We start from the raw sequence: 21,929 nt of genomic DNA on the forward strand, positions 1-21,929 counted from the left end.
AGGGGGGTGAGGGTGGACTGGAAAGGGGGGAGATGTGAGACGGAGGAGGCAGAGAGAAGTGAAACAGAGGCCGCTGGGGCACGGAAGGGAAAGAGGGTAACACTGAGGAAGATGGAGGTGGAGAAGAGAGACAGCTGGGGGCAGGGAATGAGGCCCCACCCTATGGAGGAGACACGGTGGCAAAGCTAGTTACCTTCTCACTCAGGTCATTCCATTTATTTATATATATAGAGAGTTTAGTGTAATATCAGTGGTAGGAAGAGACCTCTCAGCCTTCTCAGAAACTTAACTGCTGCCCATAGATAAGATTTATATCTGTTGCTCTGGCCACTTTTGCCTGTGGCCTTGCCCACCCCCCCAAATGGTACCATCGGACTGAAAAAGGTGCCCTGCCCCCTGTGATTCATGGCCCTTTGGAAATTAGGGGTGGCAGGGATTGGCAGGGATGGGGCCTTCTGGGCAGTGAATGCAGCCTGCCACCATATTAGAGTCTTCCGTTATCAGTACACTGGAAGCTGGGGGTGTTTTTTTTAGAGGTCAGGCACTGAAAACCCCTCCAGAGAGCTCCTGTTTATTCCAAGAGGCATCGAGGGAGAAAGGAAAATATTTGGGAGCAGCAATTGCTTTTAAACAAGCACACACAACCACCCTGCTTGTGGCCGAGGTGTCTTGTTGCTGCGAAGCTGTTCTCTAGCACAAAAGGATTCTTTTGTCTAAAATGGTTATTAAAAACAGTGAAAGGTCTGATTTTTGGAGCTTTTATGCTCCCCCCTCTTGTTTCCTAGAAAAGGTTTGTGCAGAACCAAAAAAGGGAATTAGTTCAGCATTTGGGTAACACAACACACACCAGCTAGCTGCTGAGAAAGCCAGCATAGCAAGAGATCTTAGAACAGGGCTCCCTCTGTTTATTTATCCCTTCTCCCTCAGGCAACGTATGGATTTGTTTTTTATTTCTAATCTCTCCCCCCCCCCTCCTCCTGCAAGGAATCTTGTGTGGCTGGGAGGTCTCCAGTTTCGGCTGTAGCTTCTGCCAGCAGAGGAGGCTGACTGAAATGTTCTGATACTCAAACATCTCATTCTCAAAGAGCACACATGCTCCTTAAAATAATAATCGCTATGCAGAGTGGTGGCGGAGAGGGAAGGGACTTTTCAGATTTTTGGTAATAAGGATCTGGGTAGAATCAAAGGGATGCACATTCAGTGGAACGGCCACCAATATAAGGACATTTTACACAATCAGTAGTCCCGTCCCCCCATCCCCTGTTTATGACTGGACCTCTGAATTGTTCAGTGAATAACCCCTTTTCAGCCCAGGTGGGCTACATTTCCTCATGGGCAATTTTCTGAGGGACCCTTGGAGACCCTCCAAGTACCCCTCTTTTCCAGGGACAGCCCCAAATTTATAGAAGCCATTCCGGGTTCTGATTTGATCCCAGAATGCCCCACTTTTCCTTAGGGGGCCCTATTTTCACTGGATAAATGTTGGAGGGTATGGTAGGATGTCCCTATTTTCATGGGAGAAATGTCAGAAGGCATGGAGTTATGTGACCCCCCAAGCCGAGGAGATAAGTAATTGTACAACCTTTAGACGACATCTGGAGGCATACTTTATAAGCTTTGTCATTTTAGCAGTTTCCCAGGATCTACAAAATGATTCCTCAAATTATACTACAGGATGGTGCACGTGTTTGAGATCATTTCCAGCACACCTATATAGATATACGTACTGTATACTGTATATATATTCTGACTTTTGTTAGTTACAGGGTCTTTATAGTGGAGTACTTGTTTCTTCAAGAAGAGCTACTGCAGGATACAATGGGAAAACATACCCTATCAAATTTTGATCCACTCTGGATCCCAATCCCAACCTGGCCACATGGGATTAAACAATCTCCCCTGTGTCAGCCTTTTTTTCGGTCTTTGACCTAACTGCTGTGTGAATCAACTCTCAGGACCAAAGAAGATGTGATGTCACTGAATTGTTATCCAATAAATAACACAGGGACACTTATCTGGATCAGAACCATGGTGTGGGAGAAAGGGAGGCGTCAGCCCTTTGGACCCACTGTGGTCCCAATCTGAATTGGTGTGTGTGTGTGTGTGTGCGCGCGCGCCTGCAGTTTTTTTGGGGAGGGGGAGGGGATTCCACCTGTGCAAGGTCTAAATATGTGAGGTTTCTGGCATCAGTTATCAGTGAAGGGGGGGAAGCGAGAGATCTGTCCTCACTTTTTCTTACTGTGATCTCCATTGGCAACTTCATCAAAAAGACCTTATCATGCGTTATAGATTGCACTGACTAGAAGGGTATGCTAGATACTTACTACTGGCTCCTGGGTACTGTGCATAATTTATGCAGATGCTCATCTATGTGAACAAGCCTTTTCTACTTCCTTGTTTAATCATTGTTCATGGGATTTTTAATGCAGATGGGGTTTTTTAATGGTTTTTAACAGTTGGATAATTACTTTTTTATTTGAGGAAGAAAGACTTCAGTACCATTAAACTCCCTGAGAATCTTCCCTCAAGATATTGCATAGCTGCCATCCAAAAATTGAAAGTTCCGCTGTATCCAGAAATCAAGGTCATGGCCAGTGTGAGCAGTCGATCATAGAATCATAGAACTGTACAGTTGGAAGGGACCACAAGCTTCATCTAGTCCAACCCCCTGCAATGCAGGAATCTTTTGCCCAGTGTGGCAGAAGAGTGGACAAGTTGTTTTGGCAGATATATGCCATAAATACTATTGTTGTGCCTTTCCCCAATACAAAGTCCAAGAAAAAAGCAAATAATTCAGTTTTAGAAGAAGCAGGTTTCTGCTGATTTTCAGGGGCCTTGAAAAGATCCAGAATAAGTTAGGTTGTCCTAACTTATTAACTTAACGCGGGTGGCGCTGTGGGTTAAACCACAGAGCCTAGGGCTTGCCGATCAGAAGGTCGGTGGTTCGAATGCCCGCAACGGGGTGAGCTCCCATTGTTCAGTCCCTGCTCCTGCCAACTAGCAGTTCAAAAGCACGTCAAAGTGCAAGTAGATAAATAGGTACTGCTACAGTGGGAAGGTAAACGGCGTTTCCGTGTGCAGCTCTGGTTCACCAGGAGCGGCTTTGTCATGCTGGCCCCATGACCTGGAAGCTGTACGCCGGCTCCCTCGGCCAATAACGCGAGATGAGCGCCGCAATCCCAGAGTCGGTCACGACTGGACCTAATGGTCAGGGGTCCCTTTACCTTTAAGTTAGGTTGTCCTGCTGGTGCAAATAATTTCTTATAGGTCAGTGTTTTGTGTGTGTGTGTGTGTGTGTGTGTGTGTGTGTGTGTGTAGATATACTGCAAAATGTTTTTCCCTAGTCTGTGTGGTTTAAGGCTGATTCATACTAGCGATGTGCAAAGCTGGCTATTCAGAATGGAGATAATAATACTCCAAGAGGGTTGTTGTAACAATTAACATGATAATGTAATGTGAAGTACTTTGAATCTTTATTTATTTCGTAACCCACTATTCAGTGTTCACATACCCCCTATGTGAGGAACAATGTCAATATACAAAAAATCATTTAAATAAAACTTAATATAAAATCAAACAATATCCTAACAAAGTAACTACATCAGCCAAGTATTGGTGCTGATTGCACGGGAGAAAGAAAGACATTCCAGAGCCGGGGTACTACTACTAAAGAATGTCATCTCATGAAGTTGCCACGTACGATATCTCAGTGAACTGTGGTGGTGTGAGAAAGGGAACACTGGATGACCTCAGTCACGGCAGGTGGATAAGGGAACAGGTGATCTTTCAGGTATCTGTGTCCTGAGCCATCTACAGTCATGTCGCCATCGTGAGGAAATGGGACTACTCTATATGACATGCTTGTATTTAATGCAACATTGCAAGCAAATGGCACAGGTGCTGCATTGCTACATCCCTAGGGGGATGCGGGTGGCACTGTGGTCTAAACCTCTGAGCCTCTTGGGCTTGCTGATCAGAAGGTCGGCAGTTTGAATCCCCACGATGGGGGTGAGCTCCCATTGCTCTGTCCCAGCTCCTGCCAACCTAGCAGTTCGAAAGCACGCCAGTGCAAGTAGATAAATAGGTACCGCTGCGGCAGGAAGGTAAGCAGCATTTCCATGCACTCTGGTTTCTATCACGGTGTCCCCTTGCGCCAGAAGTGGTTTAGTCATGCTGGCCGCATGACCCGGAAAGCTGTTTGTGGACAAACGTCGGCTCCCTTGGCCTGAAAGCGCGATGGGCACCGCAAACCCATAGTCGCCTTTGACTGGACTTAACCATCCTGGGGTCCTTTGCCTTTACCTTATTTACCTATCTGAAAGACCTATTCCCTCATACAAACCTATCCAGGTTTTCAGATCACACACTTTCAGGAATATCTTTTTGGTCATAAGGGCTAAAAAGTTATTTTTTAAAAAATAAATGAAATAAAATAAAAAATGGAAGCTGAATTCTGCGCTCAGCACCACCAAGTTGTGTGCTTTTCCTCTTCTCTCTGAGAACCATCATGACATACTGTACGTGCAGCACAAGCTATAACTATCTGTTTCCCTCTGAACTAGTGTTACAGCTATTAGTGCATCAGCGAGACATATTTTTCCTTTAGAGTCATTCTTTCAAAGCCCTTTTATTTCCTTATTAGTAATTTGTGACTTGACTGGAATGTTTATGGCCGCTCCTGTGTTTTGTTGCTGCTTCTGAAACAAAATCCAGATCCTGAAATACCAAATAGCGATAGGTTTGAAAATAACGGAAGGGGCTTTTTCATAGCAAGCAATCTGTGCCTTTTCTGTTCATATAGCAAATATGTACTGGCTGTCCGGTGTTTGTGAAGTACAAATTGTCCTGCCTGAGCGTGTGTTTTGCTTTCTTCAGCACCATCTCCGAATTCCCAACAGATCCTTTGCTGATGTTAGCAAAGCATCTCCTCCCTGCTCCAGTACAAAGCTCCTAGCCAAAAACTTTATCCTGACTTTTAAAGATGAACTCACCCACATGCGCATTACTTACAAAAGAAACAGGATGGGAGCAAAAGTTTTCCTGGGGAAAGGATGTTGTTTTCTGATACCCTGAAAGTACAATTGCTTTCTAGGGGGTGTTGCTATTACGTTACTTGTTTTAGATCAATTGCCCATTTATGGCTTGTTCAAAAATGTTCTGCACGAAGGCTGAGCTGACTCAACCTACTTATTTGTGTGTTTACTTCTGTGAGTGCCAAAATACATCTTGCATTTTTGACACTTTGGAACGTATTTGCAAAGTTGCCCCCCCCCCGGGTTTTGTCTTTGCCTTCATGGTTATTATTGCCTGTTGTTAGTATTTACAAGCAATTTTTCAGAGCCACATCCTCACAAAGCAACATAAATAAAGTATACAAAGATGCTGTATATATACAATATACACATTCAGTGTTCTCTTTTTTTCTTTAAAAATGTTTAGGGGTACTCTCATTTTGACTCAGGAAATTCACCATTTTATAGTTCAAATTGGGAACAATAAATACAGTAAATGGACAAAAGTACAAAGATTCACAAAATGTTTTCTGGGTATGCATTCCCCCCGAAAAAAGCACTATACGGTACATATTTGTGTGTGCGCGCACACACACACATTACTGCAATAAAGTTGCCCTGAATTGCAAAAGTTATTGACACTCTTGGGAAAAGGAAACACTGAAGAGGTAGGTTTTCCAGACTCACTTGAAAGCTGGTCTTGTAAGGGCTAATTGAAAACCAGTCAGAAGGCAAATGGCAGAACTGGGCACTCTGGTGAATTTCAAGTGCTACAAATATTTATTTCTGCTCTAAACAAGAGGCAGCAGAGTTCTAGGCTTAGTAGGAGAGATGTTTGCTGACATTGCTTGTGTCTGTCGCTTCAGACAGGATGGCTATGCTAAGATGAAGAGAAAAGCTCAGATCCTATGAAAAGTTCTACATATGAGCAACCTCAGACAAGCAACAATGAGCACTCACACTTTACATTGTGGGTGCCCTTTGCGGGATCATGCGTGGTGCTACAGTTCCCAGGGAGCTTAGTGGCAAACAGGGGCTGGCTTGCCTCTCAGTATTAATTTTTGGAGGTTCACGCCCAGCCTCAGTAATCAAGTTCCTTTCTGGGAGGTGGGGCCAGCCCCATTTATAAATAGGGAGTGGAGCCGACAATAGCCAGGTAGTCGGGTCTGGAGATTTACCCTCCCTACCCTCCCTTTGTTTAATGTTTCTTGTTTGCAGGTCAACTTTTTCTTCCTGTTTAGCAGGCGCTGCTATGGTCTTTGACTGGTTGCTGTTGAAGGACCGAGAAGAAATTTTCCTGCATCAGCAGGTTTTGTCTTCCCCGTAGCAATTTGTCACAACTTTGGGGGTTATGGCCTTGGGTGGAATCCTTTAGTCTTTTCTTCCCTATATGGGGCGGGCGGGTGTGAAGTGGTGACTCACCCCCCTGCAGTGGCGATTCCAGGGTCCCCTCTTAAAAGGGTTATATATATGGGTGTCACTGGCCATACACTGAAAGGTCGCCAGTGAACTACCCTGTGTGCGGGGATATGGGCTTGGCTGCCTGCTACACTTACATCTCGCAGAGCAGCCCCATATCCCATTTATCCTGATGAGCCCCAGTTTTTCCCTGCTGGGGGCTGGGAGGGATACACGCCCAAGGCCTAAGCCAAGGTTTAATTCGGAGGTTTAATAAAGTTGTGGCCTAATTTTAATTCCATATAACGTTGTCAGAGTCTTTATTCCTTCCTTGTGATCCCTGGGGGCTGGGGCTGTCACCGCCTGGTCATGCAATATTGAATCACCGGTGAAGAGAAAGCATAATAAACACAAAACAAAGGGGTGGAAAACCTCAGCCTTGAAGGCCAAATGTGGCCGCTCGGGTCTCTCTGTAGGCCACGCTTCTAACAGGCTGTGCTTTGCTTTCTCTTTGAATGATCAGTGCCTCTTGCTTGCCCAGATAGAGGACAGAGAGGTGCGTCAGTGTATGTAGAAACAAGACAGGTAGAATTTACATATGTTGCTTGAATCCTGAAGCATTCAATATCCTTTGCACCGCCCCTCATTTTGCAGCAATAAAGAGATGCCTGCTCGGAGGCTGGAGAACATCTGCTCAGTGACAGCAGCTCCACTTCTTGAGCTGCTCTTACCTGCAGAGCTAAGAGAAGGTCGAGCAAGGTAAGCCACACATTTTCTAGTTGTGTTAAAACCTCAGCAATCTTCATCACACGTTCAGTGAAAAGAGCAGGCCTGTCTTCCGACTAGCTGAAGGGCAAAGGCAGGAAAGGAAGCAATGAGACACTTTTGAAATGAAAAGCAGTTATCTGGAGCAGTCATGTTGTTGATGGTTTGGCTAGTGGTCCACATGTCTGTAACAATCTGTACTTCCTGCCCTGAGCTTCCTTGCAGGCTGACTTAACCTTTCCCAGCCGTGCGTCACACATTTTCGGAGACTTGGGCAGGAGGAGAAAAACAGCTCACTCAAGATTTGGTCATGGAGAACAGCTACGGTATGTGTTGTGTAATAGATGCGTCTTGAAACACACATATAGCAGTAGTTCTCCATTGCAGAATTCCTACTTTGTTTTTCTTGGTTCTTTGCACAGGGAATATATATTTTGTTCTATTTTTACCAAATGACTCGGACCAAAAGGACTTTAGGCTACAGCAGCTTATGTCAGATGCTTGGTTCAGGTACTTGCAGGGCTACAAAAGCCCTAGGAATCAGGCAGCAATTCTTTCTTCACTTCAACTCATCACCTCAGGGATACCTGAGGGAAACAAGCATTTCCCCAAACCTAACCCTGGTCCTACCAGGCCCTGTTCAAGGTCTGGTGGACCAGCAAATGCCCCCGCCCTCATTTCTCACCAGATGTTAAGAGTGGGTGGGTTTTGGGGTGGGTGGGATCATCAGAGCAAGCAAGCAATGCAAGGGGAGGGAGCAAGTTGTGTTTTGGAAATGTTCTATGTGATTTAAAAAAACTTTCTGATGAGATCGTTGTAAGCTACCCTGGGCCCTTATGGTAAAGGGCAAGTCAGAAATCTTCCAATTAAATGCAGAACTAGGTTGGCAGGTGAATAAATGGGTGGGGGAAGCGGGCAGGAGTGGGGGACAGAGTGGGCCAATTGGTAGGAAGGGCTGAGCAGGGTGGGGAGGTGAGTGAGTGATTAGGGACAGAGGGAGAGCCAAGGAGATGGAGAGAAGAGTGGGGCCATTGTGGGGGGAGTGAGCAGGGCGACCAAACAAGGTGCAGAGAGAGTGAGCAAACTGATAGATACATCTGGAGGAGAGTCAGCGAGAAAGTCAAACAGGCAGAGGCTGCCACTGATTCTCTGCTCCCCTCCAATCTGCCTTCTGATCCGCGAGGCCCACTTTCCCTCGGGACAGGGCGCTGGACCTGCAAGAGAAGAAGTGGCTCGGCAGCTTGTGATGGCCAAATGCAAGCAATTCATTGCAGACACGAAAACTTACACTCCCAACTGTGGACAGAGTGCATGCAGCTAAAAGTGTGTTTAAAAATAGTTAACAACCTACTTAGGTATTCTGTTGGAGTGAAATAGCAAGCTTCTCTATTTATTAAGTGTCTTCCGGTGGGTAGGAATGGATGAATCTGTAAATTTTGGTCCTGCCCCCCCCCCCCAAATCTTATCTTCAGTTCACAACATTTCTCCTAGTTTACACTTTTATTGTATGCAATTTGCCTAATATACACATTTCTGCAAACATTTTTGTATGTCATTTTTAGTAATACTGTATACACATTTTTATGCACTTCTTGTGGTTGGAAAACTGCACCACAAAATTCAAGGAAGTGCAAATTTTGGAAGATAGCTCTGTGCCGGTTTGCATATTGTTTCAGGAAGTGCAAATGAAGTAAGTCAGCCTTATATTGCAAACCAAACCAAACTTCTGACTCATCCCTAGTCCTCCCACAACACTAGTCAAGATACATACATATATGCATGTATTCATTTTTACATTTACTCACCATATCAGTTCTTGCAATCACTTAAAAATCAAAGATAAATTACTTGTTCGGAATACTGCTGCAAACCCAGAAATTAAAATATAGCTTCTCAGTTTGTATTGATGTATTGGTACGTATCCATTGATATGTTTTATGTTAGGCAATTGTCCAAGCTCAGTTGGTTAGAGCATGGTGCTGACAACATCAAAGTTGAAGGTTCAATCCCCATATAGGACAACTGCATATTCCTCATTGCAGGGGGCTGGACTAGATGATCCTCAGGGTCCCTTCCAACTCTACAATTCTGTGATTCATTGAAGTGGATTTTAAACAAATGAAAACAAAACCTGTTTCTGGCCATTTCAGTTTATGTCGAGATGACGTCTCTTTGCTCTGCTGCCGTTCTCCTTGCAAATCTAATCCAGCTTCCTTTTAAAGGGAATCATCTCGCCCTTCTCCCAATTCCATTCTTTGTTTATTGTAGGCTATTGTATATCATGGTTCTGTATTGGAGAGTTGGCAGTACTATTAAAAAAAACCCCACACTCTAATTCATGTAATGCTTCCGCTCATTTGCTTTTATGCCATAATGGAAGAAAAAGATTCTTGTTCCTCGTCTCATCTTTGAAGGTGGAAATCCTGTGTGCGGTTACCTAGAAACAAATCCCATTTGACATAGTAGGAATTGCTTCCACATTAGCATATACGGCGTTGCACCATACATTGCTTTCATTTCAGCAGTTGAAGTCCATTGCCTCCAGTCCTCTCCAGAGTGAACCCCCTTTGGGTGCAGACCAGAATCATAGGCTGGAGAAGAGAAGAGAAGAGAAGAGAAGAGAAGAGAAGAGAAGAGAAGAGAAGAGAAGAGGACTCTGTCATGCACGCTAAGTGAAAGTGCAAGAATGAAAAGGTTCTCCCTCCCTTCCCCATTGTGAGTTGAGTCTTGTTGAAACCTTCCTCAGAAGATATTGGTGCAGAGTTCTACAGTATTAGTATTGTTTCCATATTTTTCCTAAAGGGACATTTTTGTTTTCTATTACTTTTTGAAGATGGCCCATGAATCCAACAAATGAAAACCAAGAAAAACTGCATTTGACACAAGAGGGGTTTTCAGCTTGTTAAAAGGAAAGGAAATGGGTTACCATTCATGTATTTTTGAACTATTCTAATAAAGTTTGATATTTGCTAGTCTCTATAGCATCCACATAGCTCTCGTGAGCCAACCCAGAGCTTGATTCTACACCTTGACATGACACATTCCCACATCCTAGGAATCTGAGGGGAGTTTCCAGTATTTAGCGAAAGCAGCTCTAGTTGACACTATCAAATTAGAAAGTAAGACTCTTTTCCATTAGAAACTTGATCTTTTAAGTCAATTCCTAGGTTCCCAAAATGCTTTGTTCTCATAAAACAACAGCATTAGGTATATATTTTTCCAATTTCCCAAGTCTACAAGCTACAGAGGACATCATTGTTAATTTTTTGCAAATTTCAACAGAGATTGGAGATCTCATGGTTTATTCCTGGCACTATCTGAAGAAGTGTGCATGCACACGAAAGCTCATACCAAAATAAAAACTTAGTTGGTCTTTAAGGTGCTGCTGGAAGGAATTTTTTTATTTCAACTTGGGCTGGTGTTTGATTCCATTGCACTATCGTAGGCATAGGCAACCTTGGCCCTCCAGATGTTTTTGGACTACAACTCCCCTGATCCTTAGCTAATAGGACCAGTGGTCAGGGATGATGGGAATTGTAGTCCCAAAACATCTGGAGGGCCAAGGTTGCCTATGCCTGCACTATCGTCTTTAATAACTTTTAAGGTAGTGAAGAAGCTGCAATATATTTTTCTCAAGGTGAAACCATTCTTCCACCAGACTGGTGACTGGGTTGCCCACCTGTTCACATAACCTGGATTTTCTTACTCTGGATATAATAGGACCTGATATATTAGTGCTAACATCCTCTTAGGGACTGATATCAGAAGTTGTTCAAAGCAAGCCTCTGCCATCATTAAATTTGTATCTTATCTGCCTCTACAAAAGGTGGTGATTATGCAATTTTTATTTATCTGTTTATTTCAAAAGGTTGACCTCGCATTTCTTGACAAAGTTGCTCATATGGTTTTAGGGCTGAATGAGCCTGTCAAGTTTAGTTTCTGTAAATTTCTTTCTCTCCCCCATCTTAAGTTCAATTCTCACAATTTCCACATCTGTTTAAATTGTACCCATTTTGTAAGCTTTTTGTGTGCATCCTTCCCCTAAAATGCACATTTGTGTATGCTTTCCAATGGACCCCTCTCTAAAAATGAATTCATGTCCCTCCATAAATATGCATTATTATTTTTGGTGAACTGAAACTGCATTGCAAAATTGAGAAGAGTGCATTATCTGATTGATAGCTGCATCCCAATCTACATATAAATTTAGCACTGGGGGAGTTAGGTTGGTTTGCTTTAAAATGTAGACCAAACAAATTTCTCCTCCAATGCTCTGTTTGTCCAGTTGGGAGTCTGATGCTGTGGAAGAAATGTCTCTCACCATGCACTGAGTGAAACTGACAATTGGATCTGGGACTAGAGTTGCCGCTGCATTTTGCCTGCAGTGAAATTTTAAGGTGAAGCTGTGGAATTAAAAGGGAAATAGCTGTGGAATTGCACAGGAAAGGGGAAGAAAAGGATTAACGAAATTGCTCAGAGGAATGCCCCTCATCCTTAGCTCTTGTAATGTTATCAGGAAGTGCTACCACTATAATGCCTCTTGTTTACTTATGTTGCAACTTGTTCTTGCATGATGTACTGATGTTAACTTTTCAACCTCCGTTCTTGCCAAGAAACTGTCACTGGAAGCAGTTAGCATTAGCACAGCTAGCCACTCAACAAGCATTCTTGTCTACTATAAATATAACAAACGCAGGTTGAAGACCTCCAGCCTAATGCCCAGATAGATGCAATATGGCAATGCCGTGGGAACTGCTTCATACCATGGGCCCGAAACAGGTGAGGGGCACCACTGACTTTCCTGCCTAGATGAATCTGATCCTGAAATAAAATGTCTAACATTTGGCAACAGCTGAATTAAATATTCTCTCTACCCAATTAGAAGGGATGGGGACAGATCCATGCGTTTAATCATGGAAGTGACCCACGGAAGAAGGGCCATGGCTTGGGGGCAGAGTATGTGCTATGGATGCAAAAGGTCACTGGTCCAACCCCTGGCTGCAAAAGACCCCTCTCTGAAACCCAAGAGATCCGCTACCAGTCAGTCAGTTGTCAGGGATTGGCTGGACGCAGAGGAATGGTGGAAGGAACCAGCTGGGGAACCCCCAAGGGAAGAAAGCTCAGAGCCTGGGGATTGATGGTGGGACAATGATGAGTGGTCAGCGGGAGAAGACTGTGAGGAGAATGGGAGGGAGGCCAAGAGGCAGAGATAAGTGAAGCTGATGCAGAGTCATGGGTGTGTCTCCACCCCCTCCTGCTGCAAAAAGTTCCCATCCCCCTTGTCTCCCAGAACCAGAAGAGGAGAGATTGGCTTCAGACAGGCGCAGTCTCCAATTGCTTTGGATAAAGCCCTGGAGAGGAGGGGACTTAGACAGCTGTGGGGGCTCATTCTCAGCAACTGATGCATGGGGCAAAACCTACCAGGGATGAGCTGCTGTGCTCATTAGGTAGGCCTAACACTCTGCCAAGGTTGTGCAGATCTTGCTCATGCTAATAAAGAGTTAACTTGAACTTGAAAGGTGTGGTTGACGGTCAGCTCGCTCCTGTCCAGTATAGGCAACATCGAATCAGATGGACCAATGGACTGACCCTTTAAAACTCCATTTCCTGCACTCCATTTAGAAAGTGGTGGTGGGGATTTGATTTCAAGAACAAATGAGGTGAGCAGAGCAGGGAATGAAAAAGAATACTCAACTTTCCCAGCAATGTGCCAAACTCCGATGCAAGAAGCAAGCGCTGCTTGCAGAAAAACATTTGGGGAGAGAAGCAGCATGGGGTGAATGGCTTAGCGCTATTTGCTATCACACCCACTTTGCCCTTAAAATTGGAGCGATCCTTCACTTTGCATTTGATTGGGGCAATCATGTCTAGCTTGGCCCTCAGTCAAAGCCGTCAGGTTTCTTGGTTTCCTTTAGGGCCAAAATAGATTGTACATAAAAGGGAAACAGTACAGAGAGCCCCCTCCCATAGCTGCCAAGTTATCCCTTTTTTAGAGGGATTTTCCCTCATGCTGAATAGGCTTCCTCGCGAGAAAAGGGAAAACTTGGCAGCTATGCCCCCTCCCAACTTGAGGAGCAGTTCTTCCACCAGCAGCGGAGCCAGCGGGGAGGGGGAAGAGTCCAGTGGGGAAGGAGGAAGTAGGAGACAGGGCTCTGGCAGGACAGCAGAGCCTTTGCTGCACGTGAGAGAGGAAGAGAGAGCGGGGGGGGGGGTGGGAAAGGGGGGAGAAGGAAAACATGGAAAGGAGACCCTGTTTCCCTCCGGTTCCGGAATTACGCAGGAGGAAACGTGGAAGGAGATTTGGGGTGCCCAGACTCTTATGTTGGAAGAAAACGCGGGAAGCGTCACTCCAGGGTTCTGGGTCAGACTAAGAACATGTACCCTGTACAGCTCTAGCACTGTAAATAGCCTGCACACAATAAAAGCATGAAAAGGCAACGGTTTGGAGAGTCGTTACTTTAGAGTAGTCGCAGCGCTCCCTCTGCGACAGCATGGTTTGGTGGTTGTTTTAGAAAATACAACTGTAGTGTGTGTGTGTGTGTGTGTGTGTGTGAGAGAGAGAGAGAGAGAGAGAGAGAGAGAGAGAGAGAGAGAGAGAGAGAGAGAGAGAGATTAGGACTGAAATCATGGTGATCAGTGAGTGTTTTTTTTCCTAACCTTTCCCCCTTATGCTACAGTCCTGATGAAAATCACCAAACAAAACTATTTCCCGTCTTGATTTTTTATATTGAATGGGAGCAGACAGAGAAATAAGCAACCAAAACATGGCTCTGTCATTGCATAATGAGTTGTTTGCTTTGTTCATCCACACACCATGTGTATGACAGGAATAATTTTCTGTTTTCTAACAAAGTTCTATCCCATCCAAATTCTCTTGGCTTCTACCTCCCGCCATCTGGCAGAGGTTTATAGAAAACTCCATCAAGTCCTGAATGCTTGTGCTCTAAGTGGCACTGAGCAGATCAAGGACTGATGTATATCCTGCTGTTGAATTCCTTTATAGCATCCGTCACCAACCTGGTGCCCTCCAGGATGTTTAGAACTACAACTCCCATTAGCCCACACTTTTGTATTCTGAATCTGTGAAAATGGAAACATGGAGGGTTGTTTCACATGTTGCATTCCATGCTGTGTACAAGGCTATCTGAAGCAAATTTATTCATAACCAAAAGAGGAACCTCCTTCCAAGACATTCCATGTTAGTGTGTAGCCCAGGTGAGCCTGAATCCAACCAACATAGTTGTCTCTTCCAGGATATACCAGGCAATACCAAATTCTTGAGGCAAATCTGCTTAGGTACAGGACTGCCATGAAAATGTCTTATTGATGGGTCTTCCCACAGTGCTGTAGTGATATTAAAGACTTTCAAGCACAGCCCTTTTGAAATCTTAACTGCATCCACATAAAGGGTGATTGGGATTATGCTGGTTGCTCGCCCGTGTTTATCAACTGTACATTCAGTTGATGAGGTACCAGTTGATCAGGAGAAATAGCAGAGATGGGTACAACACAGAAGCTAACACCAAAAGGTAACACAACACAACTTTTCCCATTTTCATTCTTGCTTTATTGAAACCACTTTCCCCATCAATGTGCTGCCTCACTTGCTCTACTCAAACTTCGGCCATAATTTAAAACCACTCTTTTCTTCTCATTGTCTCTCTCTGCTTGCTCTTCTCAAACCCACCATTTTCCTGCCAGCGTTTCTGCATTTTGGTTGGATCAATTCAAACTTCTACCATTAGAATTTTAGCATTAGCTGTTTTTGCAGCTGCATCACACTGTTGACTCATGCTAAGCTTGTGGCCTGCTAAGACCCTAGACCCTTTTCACATGCACTACTGGCAATCCAGGTGCCCGCCATCTTATATTTGTGCAAAAAGCTGTCGAAAGCAGTGGATGGGTGATGTTTTATGTATGGCAGAGGGATGAGCATTCCACAGTGCAGGGGCAATGAAAGAAAATGTGCATTTTCAAGTCAACCTCCCCTTTTTGTGATATTCTGTAGGCTTCGGTGCTGAGAGTAAAATTTTCCTGCAGGCGTTATATGCTCCAGCTAGGAAAGATAAATAACCAGGCATGCCAAATTGTATAGAACTTCTTTGGCCGGAAGAATGATGCCCCCCCCCCAAAAAAACACCCAAATGCAAAATGGGATAGCGGTTCCTTTGGCCTGTAGCAATCTTCTCTGGGAAGAGAGAGATGGAGGCTGTATCTTCAGCCCTTGCCTCAGGGTTCTGTGTTGCCAGGTTTGGGCTAATGGGGAGTCACAGACCAAAAGAGGTTGAAGATTACTGGTCAAGGCTGAGGGTGGTTTTAGCTTCTGCCATAAGCTCTTTGAAATCAGCAAGCACAGAGGCTCCTGAAGATGAGTGTAGCTGGTTTCACATGCTGGCAGACTGAGTGTTTATTTTACCCTGCCTGTAATGAACTCCATTCCCTTGCACTTCCTGCATTTTTAAAATCACATCAATATGGTTGCTGTTTCCTTTTGAAAACTGAGTGTTACAGAGTCACAAGGTCAAATTTTGATCAGTCTTGTTCTCGTAGAAACTGCACAAGTAGATGTCAAAGGAACAACTCCAAGTTTATAAAGAAGTCTCCCCAGGGTTTGTCTCCACTCTGCAGATTGCTGGCATCCTGAACTCATTTGTTCCTTTACTACTTAACCATAAAGGGTTTAGTCTTTCAAGGTGCTGTTTGCATCCGGTGAATGACATAAGTATGTATGAATTTTAAGCACGAGGAGGTCCATGGAAGTTCATTTTCTCAAAGCTTAAGCATTTGCTTTATACTTCACTTAGATGAGGAATTGAGTCTTAATATGTACCAGAATGAGCTCCAAAAACATTGCATCAGTTTTTCAATAATTCTGAGAACTCAGGAAAGTATTTGCTAAAAATTATTCCAGCCCCTCCATCTCTTTCCTTTTTCTTGAATAACTGAAACAGGAACAATGTAGAGGAATTGCTGTATATACAGAGAGGGAAAATGTGCAGTCATATAAGGAAGCAGTTCTTTGAGAACTCCCAGGGTCCTACTATGGTAACAAACGAGATCTTGTCTCTGCAAGTGTCTGGCTGTAGCTGAAGCCTTAGTGCAGCACAGTGAGCCCCACCTTATTTTGAAATCTTTTTCTCCAGAGGGCTGAGGAGAGAAGAGTACCATGAACCAGAGGAGAGTGGCAAGACTGTGTTCTTCAGTCAGGATGGTCCTCAAGTCAGTTCTGGAAGACTTTTCTCACAAGAATAGTGTCGGAGCCTCATTGTCATTTGAGCACGTCTGTGGTCTCAGAGTCATGGATCCCAACAGCTGAACATATCACAGCAACAAGCCCAGTTTTGCTCAAACACACCATAAATGTAAAGGTAAAGGGACCCCTGACCATTAGGTCCAGTCGTGGATGACTCTGGGGCTGCGGCACTCATCTCGTTTTATTGGCCGAGGGAGCCGGCATACAGCTTCCGGGTCATGTGGCCAGCATAACAAAGCCGCTCCTGGTGAACCAGAGCTGCCGTTTACCTTCCCACCAGAGTGGTACCTATTTATCTACTTGCACTTTGACGTGCTTTCAAACTGCTAGTAGCCGACATCAAATCTTTGATCTGGAGATATGAGAGCCATATTCAAATACCTAAAAGGGTGTCACATGGAAGATGGAGCAAGCTTGCTTTTTTGTGCTCCAGAGGGTAGGAGCCTTAACGAGTGACAGCCCTTTAAATGTTTGAAGATAGCTATCATATCGCCTCTCAGTCTCCTCTTTACCAGGCTAAGCATACCCAACTCTCTCAACTGTTCCTCATGAGGCTTGGTTTCCAGATCCTTGATCAGGCATCCCCAAACTTCGGCCCTCCAGGTGTTTTGGACTACAATTCCCATCATTCCTGACCACTGGCCCTGTTAGCTAGGGATCATGGGAGTTGTAGGCCAAAACATCTGGAGGGCCGCGGTTTGGGGGATGCCTGTCCTTGATCATCCTGATCACCCTCCTTTGCACACATTCTGGCTTGTCAATATCCTTTGTAAATTGTGGTGCCCAGAACTGAACATAGTATTCCAGGTGTGGTCTGACCAAGACAGAACAGAGCAGTACCATGACTTCCCTTGATCTGGACACTAGACTTCTGTTGATGCAGCCTAGAATACCGGTATACTGAATGTGTGCTGCCAGATTTTGTGTAGTACATGTCTAAACATCAGGGCAGCTGAAGACAACTAAAATGCTTGAGTCCTCATGGGTTTGGGTTTGGGTGTCCTGATTAGTAACTGCCATGCAGTTAACTATCCACAATTTTATTTTGAAAGGGAGGCCTGTAGCGTCTGTCCTTTAAATGCTGCAGCTTCTCTCCAAACTATTCTGAGCTGAAAGTATCTCACTGATCTCCCCAACTAATGAGATGAATTGATTTGCTGTATAATTCTATGCCAATGGGTTCATTTACACCTAGCACCGTGTGTGGAAACATCATTATGAGGGGGAAGCAAGCTTTTTGCAGCCAGTCTCTTCCCTACGAAGCACTGTCTCCCCTTCCTAAGCATTCAGTTGTATCATTTTTGCCTGTTGGCAACGACTACTGTGTGTGTGAAAGGTAATGCCCAGTGATTTTAATCACTTATTATTCTTACATAAATTACTGGCATGGGTGACATATATTTTTATTGTGCTTAATTGATTTCAGCATTGAGCAAAGCAATCATGTGGAGCAGAATGTCATGGTTTCAAAAAGAAATAGCCACTGGAATGGCCAGGCTGTGGCTGTGCAGTTGCTTTGACCAGCTGGTAAAGTAGCTTGCAGAATGTTTGTTTTCCTCACTTTATTTCTGCGTTTCTAGGAATTTTGGATTTGTGTTCTTAAGTGAAAGGGTTCTTCTTTCCCTAATCTGCAGAGAAGATGCAAAACCTGGTAAATTCAGCACCATAAGGTGTTTCACCATATACCAGATATGGTTTTGAGGGGCCAGTACTGGGTTTTGGGCAGGAAATGTGATGTAAGAGGGTAGAACATGGACCGTTTCTGACCTGGCTGGTACCCCTTTTCCCTGAGCAAAGTTTTGGATTTCAAAACTTTTACCTTTAAAGAAATCCATACACAAAACATACACAAAACAAAGTTAGTGAGCATATTGATCTCAGATGCTCGGTAGAGAGACTGCTTGGCTTCCCAAGCTTCAATTAAAGTCTAGGGAAGGATGCAATGAGGTAATTCCTGCCATGGGTCTTTTTCAGATTAGGCAGCTGGGAAGGCTGCAGAATGCTCCACAGATGCTTAATGGGAAAACACACACACCCCTCAGCCACCTCACAATTATAAGGTAAACTGAGTCCTACACCCACTGAAATTTTAAAGCATCCAAAGAATGAGGAAGACAAATGAAAGCTTCTTTCCAGGCAACAAACACTTTTGAGAAATTGAAGGATAGGTTTCAACATATCACTTTACTTACATAGAACCATTCATCAGAATTAAGAATTCTGCATAGCTCAAAAAACACATTGTCTATAAAAGTGTTCAGATAATATATGTGGCATAATCCAAAGCAAAACAAAAACCCTATCCCATGGAAATCCATGGTATTAAAGTGCTTAATGTTAGATGGATTGCTCTGAGTTGATAATTAGCTTTTGTTCTCTGCTCTTTTACATGTGAGTGTTTAACCTAAAATCACCCGAGGGTATTCAATTGTAAAACTCCATCTTGAAGGGAGTTCTGGTTACAGGTAAGGTAGCCGTGTTGGTCTGGGTCGAAGTAAAATAAAAAAATTCCTTCAGTAGCACCTTAAAGACCAACTAAGTTTTTATTTTGGTATGAGCTTTCGTGTGCATGCACACTTCTTCAGATACAGTGAAATAGAAGTCCCCAGGCACTTATGTAGAGAAGGGGTGGGGAGGGGTGGGGATGGGGAGGGGAGGGGGGATCACTCAGAAGGGTGGTGGAAGTGGGTGATTGACTGACTGATAGCTGTTGATGACCGAAAACGACTGCAAATGGTTTTGCATGAAAAAGCAAGGGTTGAGATGGCTGAAGATCGCTTATCATGTATAATGAGATAAGAATCCGATATCTCTGTTCAAACCAGGCCCCTCCATGGTTTTGAGCTTGGTGATAAGTTGTAATTCAGCAACTTCTCTTTCCAGTCTATTTCTGAAATTCTTTTGTAGTAAGACAGCTACTTTGAGATCTTGTATAGAATGTCCTGGGAGATTGAAGTGTTCTCCTACTGGTTTTTCTGTCTTCTGGTTCCTGATGTCAGATTTATGTCCATTTATCCTTTGGCGTAGGGTTTGGCCTGTTTGTCCAATATAGAGAGCTGAAGGGCACTGTTGGCATTTGATGGCATACACAATGTTAGAAGATGAGCAATTAAATAGTCCTGAGATGGTATGTTGGATGTTGTTGGGGCCAGTAATGATGTTGTCCGGGTGTATGTGGCAGCAAAGTTGGCATCTGGGTTTATTGCAGGCTCTGGTACCAGTGTCCATGTTAAGTCTGGTGGTTGTATTATTGTGGGTGAGGAGTTGTTTAAGATTGGGTGGCTGTCTGTAGGCAATGAAAGGTCTTCCTCCCAGAGCTTGAGAAAGGGAGCTGTCATTGTCCAGGAGAGGCTGTAGATCTCTGATGATGCGTTGTACTGTTTTAACTTGGGAGCTGTATGTGATGACTAGTGGTGTTCTGTTATTTTCTTTTTTGGGTCTGTCTTGCAGGGAGTTGCCTCTTTAGTCTTTCTCTGGACACCACAGAGACAACAAAGGATGTGATAATGGCTCTCCAGGATGCAGGCTGGAATGGCAGAGACACAGTTTTGATTTCTGGAAGAAGTAAACTTATTTCTTGCAATATGCTGAGCCTGTGCTGGACATGCACAAGATATGATATGGAATTTTTTGGAGGAATCTTTGATTGCTTTTGCTCTGTTTTGAAGTAAGTTATGCAAGTTTTGAACAATACTTATTGGTCTGGACAATGTTTTGTTCCAAAAGGAGTCAGTGTTTATGCACCCAGTTGCTTCAGGCTGCACAATATTAATATCTGCAATACCCTTGCCTGGGAGTCAGCTCTATTTACTTACTGGGGCTCTTTAAAGCTGGCACCCACCATGTTGCTTTTCCTAGAGTACTGCATTGTAAGGGGCATTTTAGGTAAAAGCGGCATTATTCACTGAGAAGGACTCCCATTTTTGTTTCCCTCCAAATGCCCTTCAGTATGGAATGTTCTGGTCAATCTAAAATGGCAGCCACTAACCAGAAAGATCTTTGAACAGCTCTCGTGTTGAATGAGGACACAAGATGGAGGATGAGCTTTCACTCAGCCTTAGAAGCAAGTAAGAAGAGCTTTTACTGGAAGGACTGCTGATTATGCTAGCACTATGGCCACAATCTAAACTTACCATGTTGCATATAGGGCCTTCTTTTATGAGCAGGGAGATTTGCCTCATTTTACGTTTTTGTATCTTTTGTGGCATTTTACACATTGTGGCTTGCTGTTATTTTTATTCATTATATTTTAGTAATACTTTCTTGGAACTGATAAGTGCAAACTGTTTAATTATTACTTGCTGATAGAAAATTTCACTGTTTACTATTATATTCTAATGGGTTATTGAATATTGCTTTATTTGATAGAAGTGCTTATTTTAAAGCTTTTGTGACTTTTTCATATTGGATCAGATTGTTATTATGTATGGGATCTCTGCTGTCTATTCTGTTGCTCTTTCAGCTTGTAACCCACATTGTGCATAGTAATATAGAAAGGCAGTATACAAATTAAAAGTGAAATGAAATAATATTTTCTCTGTGTATGCTGAAAATTCCTTTCTCAAAGGGGAATGAGGAATCCCCTGAATGCCATGAGCTCTGGACTGGGGTCCACCAGAATTCCTTTTGAGATTGTTGGGGTACTAAAACACTTCATATTATGGGGTGTAAAATAATGAAGATAATTACAAATAAGGAACACCTTTTCCCTCTTCCTGCCTCATCCACTCAAGGCTTAGTTCGTCTGTCCTTAAGAGTGCTGAAAGAGTAATTTGGAAGAAGAAAAAATAGAGGCTATTGGAGTGAAACGTAGGCTGCAAATGATTGGAAGCTGTAATAGCATTCCTGGTATCTACCTGGCAATTTTATATAATCAGATGCCTCCTTTATTTAGTGGTTTGTTAAATCGTCGGTTATAGATTTTTAAATGTGTTGCTGTATTTCCGAGGACTTCCAAAGCTCGCCCTTCTGCCCCCGTGATTGCAATAGATGGCCGGGAAGGGCATTCCATTCTTTATTGCCTGTTTTTAACCCTTGCCATTTAAAACATTTAGGTGGGGGGAAGAGAAGGTGTGGGAATGAGACTCCTATTTTAGTGAGATTAAGCCATTAAAGAAGAGGCTTTCATGATGATTCTGTTGCAGTTAAAAGGCTTAATGGAGATGCTGCGGCTGCTGCAGCAGCAGCAGCAGCAGCAGCAGCAGCAGCAGCAGCAGCAGCAGCAGCAGGAGCCTTGGAGAGAGACTTGTGGACTTTTGTCCCTTATGGAAATAGGAGCTTCTGCAGGGTCTAATGCTGTGGTGTTGTTGTGCCATTTCAGATTTGCGCTGTATAGGTGAAATTTTCAAAACAGAGTTGAGCTGAATGTTCAGGAACAAGCATTTTGAGCTCAAGAGGTAGGACTAACCCCCTCAGGGGGGGGGGGAAATCCCTCATCTTGTTTAATCTCAGGGTTGTGGGCTTGAGCAAAAGCCAACTGCTAGGGGCTAGGGCCCCTCTGG

General features: G+C 43.9%; 2 long non-coding RNA genes across 2 annotated transcripts in view; one reads left to right on the forward strand and one right to left on the reverse strand.

Annotated features, from left to right (window-relative positions):
- LOC148685580 (uncharacterized) overlaps positions 1-9,691 on the reverse strand; it is a 32,198-nt gene extending 22,507 nt beyond the window's left edge. The window contains exons 1-2 of the long non-coding RNA XR_015950145.1: positions 8,981-9,691; positions 7,142-7,256 (exon numbers count right to left, since the gene is read on the reverse strand). This is a non-coding gene — a long non-coding RNA (uncharacterized LOC148685580). The remainder of the gene's footprint in view (positions 1-7,141; positions 7,257-8,980) is intronic.
- The window catches only part of LOC148685581 (uncharacterized), a 34,892-nt gene extending 13,933 nt beyond the window's left edge, over positions 1-20,959 (forward strand). The window contains exons 2-3 of the long non-coding RNA XR_015950144.1: positions 7,065-7,169; positions 16,319-20,959. This is a non-coding gene — a long non-coding RNA (uncharacterized LOC148685581). The remainder of the gene's footprint in view (positions 1-7,064; positions 7,170-16,318) is intronic.
- Positions 20,960-21,929: the final 970 nt, after the last annotated feature.

The sequence above is a fragment of the Zootoca vivipara genome, chromosome 5 (genome assembly GCF_965207765.1).
Source record: "Zootoca vivipara chromosome 5, rZooViv2.hap1.1, whole genome shotgun sequence".
Classification (NCBI taxonomy): Eukaryota; Metazoa; Chordata; class Lepidosauria; order Squamata; family Lacertidae; genus Zootoca; species Zootoca vivipara.